This window comes from Bemisia tabaci, chromosome 9 (genome assembly GCF_918797505.1).
Source record: "Bemisia tabaci chromosome 9, PGI_BMITA_v3".
In the NCBI taxonomy this organism is placed as follows: domain Eukaryota; kingdom Metazoa; phylum Arthropoda; class Insecta; order Hemiptera; family Aleyrodidae; genus Bemisia; species Bemisia tabaci.
The window spans coordinates 3,049,707-3,062,283 of NC_092801.1; positions in this window are offsets into that span (position 1 = coordinate 3,049,707).

The following is a 12,577-nucleotide window of genomic DNA, read 5'->3' on the forward strand; positions in this document are numbered from 1 at the left end:
CATCCATCCTCTGAAATAAGTTTTTCAGTTTGTAGGTTTGCTCTCAGATTTCTCTGGTCTTCGGGTCTACATGCCTTGCAGCAGTAAAAATCTAGAGTAAAAATCTAGCGGGACTATATCACTTTCATATCACCACTCCTACTTCTCGGACCAGGTACATGCATTGGCAATAAACCATCAGTTTAACCTGATGCATTAAAACTTATCGTGACGCAGGAGAAAAATGCTCATTTGCTATAGCACGTTAATTGAAATTTTTGCACTCGTGGGCTGTAACATATACCTTGTTGTCACGTTGCCACTTTGCCTCACTAAAGTTTGTATAAATGATTATACTATGTAAAAGCATATAAAATGTTAGCAATCGATTTTTGTTGGAAATCAGGTGTTTTTCAAATAGATATCAGTGGCTACGGAACGAGACCGCCTAACTGAAAATTTTGACAAAAAAGAGTTAGCAACTTTGCCGTATTTCATAGTATAAACTACGTAAGCTGATGCGTTTAGTTTTTTCCAATTCAGTGAGGGAGCGTACTTGTAATGACGCCTTAAAGTATAAAAAAAATTGCAAACCTAACGTCAAAAAAACATAAATGTTGACGTTCATTCTTCGTCGTATAAACTCGTCTGTGTGCAGATAGGGTGGTATTTTTCATTCGCCTGCAGCTATACGGGTGCCCATAAACAAAGATATAACCCTCAGTTGGTTAATCTCAGTGAAATTGAATGACGTCGCTTTGCCTGCGCAAGATCCGTTTAGAGTCATTTAGAGGAATGTACGCCAAAAATGTCAAATGCTGTCGAGCACTAAGAAATTGAAATCGATTTTTGCGTGAACTGGGCTAAAATGGTCTCCGTAACTTTCTTAACAGTTTCAATTCGAAGAAAAACTAAAAATCAGCTAATGAATTTCTATGTATTTTACGACGCAGAATCGGTTGAGTGAGGTCAACGACAGTGTTAATATTCCATTAGAAGGTCCCGAAAAACTCTAGCGTGGGCAGAGCGATTTTATTTAATTTACTCAGACGTATGATTAATGCAATTTGACGTACCTCCTAATACATGAGCATTGAAAAGTTTTCCCGCGATGATTTATTTGGCAAAATTTGGCAACGTTGCTGGCGGCACGGGTCAAAAGGATTGCCACGCGACAAGAGATAGTGTCAAAAGATGCGGTGTCGAAATGGTGATTGGCAGCGTTCGGCACGCGAGACCCAGGGGAAAGGTCTCTATTTTCTGGCGAAAAAGAACGGTAAGCGATGGAAAAGATAGAATAGCGCGCACTGTGAGCAATTAGATCACAAATGAGTGTCACTCGTGCTATTCGCTGCTCTGAAGGTGGCTCCTGGTCGTTTGAACTAAAAAAAACGTTTCTACACCCCACGTATTGTAGGTAAGTGGTTTTTTGTTGATACCTAGCATTTTGCATCGTGTTAATGGAATAATCTACGCAAGGTCGAGGTTTGAATGATCGATTATTGATTTTTCATCATTTGAAGCTATGGTGAAAAATCGATTTTTAAGGTGTTCGTTGCGAACCCCTCTTCATCGATTTTTTTCCATAGGTTTAAATGGCAGATCAATCAATATATTGAAAAACACGCCGCGCCACTAAATTTGCGATAATTATCAGCAGCTCGGTCGGGGCGAGCTTCCAAGGTCCTTGCAGAAAATTAGGTCGATGCTCTTCGAGTCAAAATAAGTACACCCCTATTTTATTTCCGTGATTGAACTTACATACTGTGATCATGTTGTGACTTACTTCAAAAATGTAATAGTATTATTTTAGTCGATTTAAATGTACATCATTCTTTTGGCCGATATAAAAGTTTTAAAAAATCACTGTCAAGAGCTTGAAAAGTATGGTATGCATGTACCTTGATCTCTTTTTCGAAATTGCCTGATGACCGGAAAAATTATAATACCGTCTCATAAAAACGGGTTTTAGTGTCTTATAGGTAGGGGTCTTTAATGCAGAGTAGATGATTAAGATAAGGTGAAACACATGATACAACTATTTCAACTTCCAAGTAGGTAAAATTACATATCCACAAAAGTGAAGGAGAATTATTTCTCTTGCCCTCTGCCGCTGACTCGGAGACTTTAACGCAAAAGTAGAAAAGTTAAATGGGGCAAAACATGTGATACAACTTTATCAACTTCCAAGTAGGTAAAATTACATATCCTCAAAATGAAGGAGAATTTTGTCTCTTGCCCTTGCGCTGACTCGGAGACTTTGACGCAACCATAGAAAAGTTAAATGGGGCAAAACATGTGATACAACTTTATCAACTTCCAAGTACGTATAATTACATATCCTCAAAAGTGAAGGAGAATTTTGTCTCTTGTCCTCTGCCGCTGACTCGGAGACTTTAACGCAACCGTAGAAAAGTTGAATGGAGCAAAACATGTGATACAACTATTTCAACTTGCAAGTAAGTAAAACTGTATGTCATGCTTCGAAGCGGTTATACCAACTTACTTCTCACATTTTATTTTTTATAGAAAAACAAGGAATATTCTGATTTGATATTTAGAAAGTTTATTTTTCACAATCAAATGGAAATGACGGGAATTTCGTCACAGAATGTCATTTATTCTTTTGTTAATGAAATATGAGAGAAAATCACAAAACGTGAAATACAGCTCGGCCTATTCTGCGTTATAACGGTTCTGTCCAAATTATTTACAACTTCGCCGACTGCCTTAGGCAAGCTCAAAGATCGTTAATTGTGCAAAACTTCAGCGTACGATTCCCTACCGTGAACAAAGAATTCGAAGAATTCATTTCATTTTTCAATTTCTTATTTTTTTATGTCTGTGATCGGCCATGATCTCTGCGTAGCCGACTACCATTGAGAAGGTGGTCGCAATAATCTCCTGACACCAGTGGCGTGGCGTGCTTTGCGATGTATCGATTGTTATGCCATTTAAACCTATGGAAAATGATCGATAAACAGGGTGTTCGAAGTGAACACCTTAATAATCGATTCTTTACCATAGGTTTAAATTACATAACAATCGATACATCGCAATTCACGCCACGCCATTGCCGGACACATTCACGGCGACTCATAGGTGAAGTCGTAAAAAGTACATCAGCTTTTACGTTAATGGGAGTGCATCTGAGTGATCGTCGGCGCTCCTCTGAAGTGAGAACTGAACTACGTCTACGCATGAACCCCGGGAAGTATAAGGCTGTACGGATAAGAGGGCTCATCTCTAGGTGTTGTTACGTCCGATGTCTAAGAAGCAATATTATTAGCCCGTAAGAGCGGACCCGAGAACATTCCAATTTTAATTCTTTTTTGATACCGACATACGCATACCCGACGAAATACGTTGCGTGACAACCAAGAAAAAAATCACATATAGCATGAGAATTCGATTGCAGTAAAGTGGTTCTATGGCCTTCTTCTTGCAGGGCAAGCTACCGTACTTGGGGGAAAACGTCATATGTACATTCGCACATTGCCAAAATCTTGATAAAATACAAATCTTATGCACGGAGAAAACTGTTTTTCGGTAGGCTAGAAATAATACTCGTTGCGTCAGAGATGCAACTTATACAGCGCTGAATTAGATTTTAATTGGGCCAAATTTTGTAATGAGGAATTAACCATACTGAGAAGAAAAAGAACGCGCAAGAAGATTACACGAGGAACCCATTGAAACCACCTTCAGAACCGCTAAGATGTGTACAAACGGAGTTATAAGCTTTTAAAGTTTCCAAATTTTGTCCGACCTCTCCTATGGACTCGGTCCCCTGTGGGACGGAATGCGAGATTGACTTCAGCAAGCGTCAAGTTTGCGGATCCATGCTGATTATTTGAATCAGCCTGTATCGTTATTTGAATCATTATTTGAATCTTGAGTTATAGCCTCCATTCGACAAATTGCTTGCTCAATGAGAATGATTATTACAGCTCCGGTCGAATTTGCCAAGTGGGATGTGAATTTGGCCAAGTTTCGCGTATGATTTCAAAAGAAATTATATTATTCTTTGCCCAATCTGGTGACGGTGTCTGGGGTGCAGAAAGCTCAATGTTAGTAAATTATATATGCTGTATAGTTACGACTCGTCTTTAAATCCAACGTTGCCGTTTGTTATGTTTATTTTAGCTAATTTGTATGTATTAAGTGAGAAGACATCACGGTTTATGAAAATTTAAGGGTGTCTCAACGAGGTTACAAGAATTTACCAAAAAGAAACTAAATTTCAGTTTTTCCAAAAAAAAAAAAAAAATGCGATTGCTGTAGAACCTACCCAGCGTCTTCCAGACTCTTCACCCGTTCTTGACTTTTTCCTGTCAATTGGACTACATTTTGCAGTTGGGAACTACAATTTCTGGATCAGATGTAAAAACACTTATATGCATAGGGAAACTAAAGTACATACGTTGTTTCTTAACTGAGCAAGAAATTTTAGTTCCTCATTCCAAAATTTGGTCCAATTGATGGGTAAAGGTATAAAATAAAATTTAAAATATTGATATCTCTTGAAACTTGTTCTTGCTATGAAAATTTCAAGAATTTTCAGGGTTGAGTTTGCAAACCATTTGGTAAATAATCGATTTTTTAATCCATATTCTTCAATCGATAGAATTCCATTCCAATTGGATCTTCAGCACCTTAGAGAACGATTGTATAGTCGATTGATCGATTGATCGATAGTTTCTGGATTGTAAAAATTTCCTCATGATTTCCGAGCATCACATTTCGCGAGTACGCCAGGTTTTGGAATACTGAATTTTACAAGGAAAAATTTCGAATTAGCTTTAAATGTACGCCCAGGGTAAATATCGCAAAGCGAATGGCAAAGAGAATCCCGCTTTATAATCAAGACGTACTCTTAGAGTTATTTTATTATTTTTCTGGTCTTTTGTGTGCAAGCACCTAGCGGCCTAGAGCGTAATGTGGTGCGCGTAAATTCTTGAGAAATGTCCTAAAAACCAAAAATTGCCAATTCATTGATCGAATATCGAAATGCTCTCCATAGTTCATAAGATTTACCTAAAATTCACTCAATTAAATTTTTTTCATCCCAATTCGAAGAAAGGGCAACGCTGCGCCTAGGTGTAAATTGAAACCTTGAATTTATGAGGACCCTCCTAAGTTGCAAAAGTCTATTTAGTATTATACTCTTGTAAACGTTGTGTACTAATTATTATACAATCTAACACCGGCGATTTCTGCTCTTTTTCAGTACAAAATGATGATTCAGGCCTCCTGCTCCCTGCTTTAGCTGTTGATGAAGTCATTATCTTTCGACTCGACCCTGGCCTTAAATTGTGTAAAACTATTTATTTTTCTCGGCAGATTGTTCAAACTGGTGTAGGCGAACCGTTTGCATCAATTTGAATTGACCTGCCGCAAGAATTGTAATTACCGTCGCTAGTTTCAGATGAAGTTTTAAGCATCGGTGTCGGAAAAAAGAGAGCATTCTCTCCCCCGTAATTTTCTGAACTAGGATAAACTTAATACCCTTATTTCTTACTTTTATTTTTATCACTTTTTCAAAGAGCTGCGAACAAATCGACACTTTTAAAATTGATTGGATGCAATTCCTCACCAAATAATTACAGTAAATAGTACAGCATTTTTAAAATGTGCTGAGGCATATCCTAAGTTCAAATTCTACCATTCCTTTCTTGCTCAAAGAGTCATAATTTGAACGGTTCTAATGAAATGAGAAATATCGAGGTAACGATATTTCAGACAAAAGTAGACATCGGTATGAGAAGAAGTCGTTTAAACACAGATCCTTAGCAGGTCAGTGTCTATATTATCGTTCAATATCATTACAAAAGAAAGGAGGTGGGGTTGTTCAGAGTTTAAAAACGTTTGTAGAATTTTATGGTCTAATATAATTCAAAAAATTTATTACAATTAACCATCCTAAAAATAATGTCAAAGTATATTTTGAAGAGTGTATTTGCCCTAAAATGTTGTAAAAATATATCTACAACATTTTATTAACATTTACATGCAGGTAAGAGGTCTTGGAACAATATAAAATTTGTTAAATATCTATTTAAACATTTTTTTTAGAAAAAAAATACATTCCTCACTTGCGGGAATTTTTAAATCTTTAAGAAGATGATCGCAAGTGAGGAACGAAAAAAAATTAAATTTTTATCATAATTTGACTTGCGCTCCCCCCCACGAGTTTCTATAGTTGAAAATTATTGTTTTACAATGAAACCTTCCAAAATAATTAATGATTTTCATCCTCCCGTCCCCTTTTCTCGTTTTAACCTCCATGCGAGAAAAATTACGGGACAATCCCATGCCAATAACCTCTGTTGAGGAAGGATCATCGTGAGGGGGATTACATAGTGATTTAGCCCACTTCCCCGTAATAGACGCGCGCCATTCAAGCAAATATGTAGAAGCAGTTAAGTATTTCACTGAGCCTGCTCCTTGCTCCCTTCAGTATTTAATGGGGCTCCGGGTACAGCTGCTTTAATAGCTGCAAGCAATCCAGCGACAATGCGACGGATTACCGGGGGCCATCGCATCGGGGGTGGGGGGTGGGGGAGGGGAGGCCGTAAAGGTTAGGAATTTGCAAAGCAAATAACGAGGCAATGTATCATCCCGGAAAGTCGCGGAAGATCCGTGAATCGAGGGTTGGTAATTATTTCGTCGTGAGTGGCGGCGGCGGCGTTGTCATTTTCGAGAAGAATGGACCACTGAACTGCCGTGAAAAGGAAAAACGCCGTATGAACATTAGAGAGTTGCCAAATTTCCCTGGGTAAAACACGTATTTTTGACGAAATCTATAAATATTTTTCCTCAAAATGTTCAGATGTTTTATATTAAATTCTGTTCATAATAGTCTCAAAAATTCGAGGAAAAATATTTACAATCTTCCCAACAAATTTTCATCTTATCAGAGGAAATTTGGCAACGCCTTAATGTTTATACGGCGTTTTTCCTTGGCATGGCAGTATATGAAGCAAACTAGAGTCTGAGCACAATTATGTATGAGTGCCTGATGTTGCAACGTAACGTGAATGGTTTTTTGTAAGAATCAGTTCGCCTGCAGTTTTTGGCATATGCACCATGCATAACCGCAAAGCACGAATAGATGCATTCTACCGTTTAGGTTACTTTCTCAGGGTGGGTATTTTTTCATGATAAATAAAATCTTGAAAATTTCACGTGATGTATTGCATGAAATTTCAGGAATTTATAAAAGATTGAAAAATACCGGTTCATTCTCTTGTTTCGCAAAATTGTGACTTTCTCCCAATTAAGCATAGCATTTAAGCATTTTTTCTCTTCCATTCGAGCATACTCTAGCCCCAAAAAATATGAAATATTTTACAGCCTCTTGAAATTTCATGAAATATTTCACTGAAAAATCCATAATCTTTCTAAATTTTCTTTCACTAAACTCTGCTCTACTTCTTTCATGTCCAAAAATGTCGGTTACCTTTTCTCTCTGCGCATCCACTTCAACTAATAAAATTGCTCCATTTTCTCTCGTCCTCTTTGTCTATCAATTCCAATAATCAGCCTGCTGCGCGTTTCTAACCTTGTCCAGCGGTGGCGCGGGGCGAAACCTAGCGGTTACCCGCGAATCGGTCGCATTTTCTCCGGGGTAATGAGAGCCGGGCCGATGGCCGTGATCTTTGATCGGCACGTAAGTCTTTGACTCGGGGAATGGGAATCGATACCGGATCATCGACGGAGGTGTAATTAAAACCCGCGACCGTGAACGCTCAAGTTGAATGAACCAAGCGCCAGGCGCATCGCATGGTGCCCTCCCACCGCATTTCGCACCTCCGAATCGGAATCACCGGTCTCGGTTTCAAGTTCGCTCTTTTGTGGGCTCCCGTCTCGCGGGACGTGATAATCATGCCCGGTCATTTTCGAAAATTGGTGGTTGGCACTCGCCAGCGGAAGCCTTGACACAGCCTTCACGGAGAAATGTTTGAAGTGATCCGAAAGAAACTTGCGCGTATTGTATACTTCGTTGACCCCTTCACAGAAGAGCGTAACTACACGGAGAAAAGAACTTCGTGCGTGGGACCCAAAGTTTCGGTCATATGGATCTCTGAAGTTTTCGGATTGAGCATCCGAACACTTAAGGTGCAGCTGCTGAGGTTTGGATCACACATCTGAAACGTCAGTTCTTACATCTGAAATACTTCGGTTTTCACATCCGAAAAACTTCGGAACTGAAGTTTCAGATGTGTGATCCGAACCTCGACAGCTAGACCTAAAGTAGTTCAGATGCTCAATCTGAAAACTTCAGAGATCCATATGACCTAAACTTCGGGTCCCACGCACGAAGTTTTTTCTCCGTGTACCTTTCAATTAGTTTTGCTAAATATCCTCTCACAATTTTCATTTTTACCAGGAGAATCTTGGACATTTCTGACCGAAAATTTCACTGATTATCCTTCTAATCTCATGCAGAAACAGACACATTTTGGGCAACAACTGTACACATTCTTGTACAGAATTTACATTCTTGTAAAGAAACGAATAGAGAATTTGCAGGTGTCTAAAATTTGATGAATTTCGTGTTCAAGTGGAAACTACTGAGTGAACTGAGCACTAGGATACCCTTGGTTCATGAATTGAACATTTATTGGAGAAGATATGACAAAATCATCTAATCTGCTAAAATGCGTGTGTTTAAATGGGAAATGCCGCCAGATAACGTCACTAAGGGGTGCATTTTCTATGTTGTTGCATATTGCACATTATTTTAAAATTTTATCGGCACTACACAAATTATTTGAAACTATAACTTTTTTGAAAACCGATTATATAGCACTTACTTTCTTATTGTTCTCTACGCACTATGGCCATTTCGAGCGGGCAGGCCGCCCATCTTCAGGTGACTGCATTGGTATGGAAAGGTTCTAAATCCGGCGTGATAGAAGATGGACGGCCTGCCCGCTCAAAATGGCCATAGTGCGTAGAGAACAATACAAAGTTAGTGCTATAAAATCGTTTTCAAAAAACTTTTAAGTTAATCAAATACTTGGTGCATTTTCTCACTTTTCAATATATTTTTATACAATTTCTCATATCAGAAAAAAATTATGAAAAAATACTGTGAAATTAGATCTTCATAACTTTCCTCGAAAGTAACATTTTATCGACGGAAATTTGGCAACTCTCGAATGTTCATACGGCGTTTTTCCTTAGCACGGCAGCATTGACAACTCTGCTCCAGGGCGTGGCGTGAGTTGCGATGTATCGATTGTTATACCATTTAAACCTATGCTAAAGAATCGATTATTAAGGTGCTCGCTGCGAACACCCTGTTTATCGATCCTTGCGATGTATCGATTGTTATGCCATTTAAACCTATGCTAAAGAATCGATTATTAAGGTGTTCGCTGCGAACACCCTGTTTATCGATCCTTGCGATGTATCGATTGTTATGCCATTTAAACCTATGCTAAAGAATCGATTATTAAGGTGTTCGCTGCGAACACCCTGTTTATCGATCCTTGCGATTATCGATTGTTATGCCATTTAAACCTATGCTAAAGAATCGATTATTAAGGTGTTCGCTGCGAACACCCTGTTTATCGATCCTTTTACATAGGTTTAAATGGCATGACAATCGATATATCGCAAAGCAAGCCACGCCACTGCTCTGCTCGTGAGGGCCATTACTTGTGGAGCAACGAGAGCGACTACGAGTTATACCGCGGACATGACAATTACCGCGACCGCAAGCTTGTAGAATCGTAAGATAATTTGTCCAGATTTTGTGTTGTTTTAATGGGAAAAGTGTTGGTTTTCCGGCACAAATTGTCAACCATGCGCGGGCGCGCCTCGAAAAACGCATCACAAACGGGTCAAAGGACACGCTGGGACTCCGACGACCACGCTTCAAGTCGTCTCCCAAAAACGGGCCCTCGTAGTTCTCGGTTGACGATGCAAAATTGCGCGAGAATTTCCTGGATTTCTAGTGTGATTACTTGGCAAAGCATGAAAATTTCGTAGGATTCAATGGCAATTTAGTCAAATTCATTGGATATTTGTGAAAGTTTAAAACGAATTTTATAAAATTGGACTAAAAATTAAATTAGAAAAGTTAAAATTATGCAGTAAAAATTTTGTAAAATTCAACGAATATTTTGTACGTCCCATGAAGATTTTGAAAAAATTAATCAGAATTTTGTAAAATTTAATGATGATTTCGTAAATGTAATAATGATTTCGTAAAATTTAATGATAATTTTGTAAAGTTTCGTAAAATTCCAAAACAATTTTGTGAAGTCCTGAGTCAATTTGGTAATATTCAATGAATTTTTAAATTTGAGGAAAACTTAGTCAAATTGCATGAAGATTTTGCCCAATTGAATGAAAATTGCGTGGAATTAAAATAATGCAAATAAGTTGGAATATCAATAAAAATTTTGAGATGAAAATCTTCCAAGGTTCAATGGAAATTTTGTAACTGTTAATGAAAAATCTGTGTGAGTGGATGAAAATTTTGTGATTTTTCTTACCATTTTTGAAATATTTTAGTGGGATTCGAAAGGCATACAACGTCCGAAATTAAAGGAGTGTAGTTAGAAAGAACAAGCAAATTGAAATGAGTAAGTATGTAGACAGAAGGCGTGCATAACAATTCATATTGGTTAAATTTATTTTGTGCAGCAGCTTTTCTCAGCAAAAATTCCTCAATCTATCGTTTCCAGTAAGTTGTTTCACATCTCTGCGCTTGACGTCATACAGTCCCATCGGGCAGTCTAGTTTCCATTAAGACTTGCTAAAGTAATAAATTGTGCTTAAATTTGGCTACATTTATATTTATTATCCTCTTCGTTGACAAGTACCCTCTCAAAGCGTAGGCAGCACTAGGCAAATTAATCCTGAAGAATGTCTCCAACCAGGCCGTGCCAAAGAAAAACTCCGTATGAGAACTTGAATGTCACCAATTTTGGCTCAGGAAGTTAATTATTTTGGATAAAAGTCATGAATATTTTTCCCTGAAAGCATTGACACAAGATGAAATTGTAAGTTCAATTCTACATGAATTCATAAATTTTTTTTTTTTTTCAGTTTTTCAGAAAACTGTTTTTTAGCGATAGAAATGTGGCAATGCAAACAGTTCATACGGTGTTTTTCCTTGGCTTGACAGAATAGTGTGCCCTCGGAGTCATTGTTACTGGATTAGGTAATGAAGTTGTTAAAATTTAGACACATACACACAAAATGAAGAGTCAGAGAGGAGGGGGAATATTGTGTGGGTTCAATGGTAACTGAGCGAGGGCTGGGGGTGGTGGAAACTGGAGAGGCCTTTATATAGTTGGGACAAAAATTATCTCAGCTGTATCGGGTCCCAATTTGCGCAAAATTGAGGGTTTAAGTTGAAACTCATCGAAAAATTGTAGAAAATTACATCTTCTTCTGGGAAATTCTTCCCTATAACGTAGTCAGAATTTCAATGCTGATTTTTCGTGTCTGATCACCCTGAATGGACGTATTTCTGTCAAACGGAACGTGAACTATGTGCATTAAGACATGAGCTCTGAGACCCATAAGAATATATGCATAACAGGGCTTACGTCATAATGCACATAGTTCCGTTTGGCAGAAATACGTCCAAATATGTTTAGAAAGGGCAAAAAAGGTACTTTATACTTATGGCCATTGCGATATCAGAAATTTTGCAGAGGGTGAGAGGCAGGGGTGTATGAAGTCAATAATTCCTAATTGACAATCGGCTGAAGGTTTTCATTTTTTTTTTTTTTTTTTTTGTCAGAAATCGAATGAAATGACAGAAAAACTGAAAAATTCTGGACTAAATACAGTCATTGACACTCAACTGAAAATGAGTTCACATTTTTAACGTTATTAAATTGACACACCGCAAACCCTCTAAGACTATACGAGGTTTTTGGATTTAGCCATGAATGTGAGGCAGGCATTGCTCACCCAATGCATAGAAGTGCTTTTACAGATGAGCCTCGAAATGTGTTTCTTTTGCGTAAATCAATTCGAATAACATACACGCTCCGCATGCGTCGAAAATCCGACATAAGAGCGTATCTCAATTTCAACGTGAGCCCTGATTCTTACATAAATCCATGCTTTCCGAGCTCATACGGAAATCGAGATAAGCCTTTACGTCAGAGGAGACGATTGAAGACAATCAAAACTCATTTATAAATACTACACTCAGATAGAGAGAGAATTGCATGCTGATTTGGGAAATGTGCGACTTTGGAAAATGAGTTTCGCTCGTAACGCGATTGTGCCACGTAGAACATTGGAATTGAGCCCCGGAGGCACAAATTAAATTCCGTACTTATGTCAAAAGCACAAAACCGCAATTTTAATGAACTCTGAGGTACAATCTTTGCCGATAATTGCATGTAAGATTTGAGCTCGGCTGCGGTTGTGCAACCTGGTTTTGTAAAGCTCTACGGATTAAGCATCATGCAGCGAACATGCATCAATTTTCTTCTACGAGGTGGAAGTTGGAATTCAAAAAACAAAAAAGTATTAATAAAAATAATAATTAAAAAAATGATATGATTCAATCATGTTACTTATATTATGCATACAGTTCAAACTTGTGCCTTTTTCA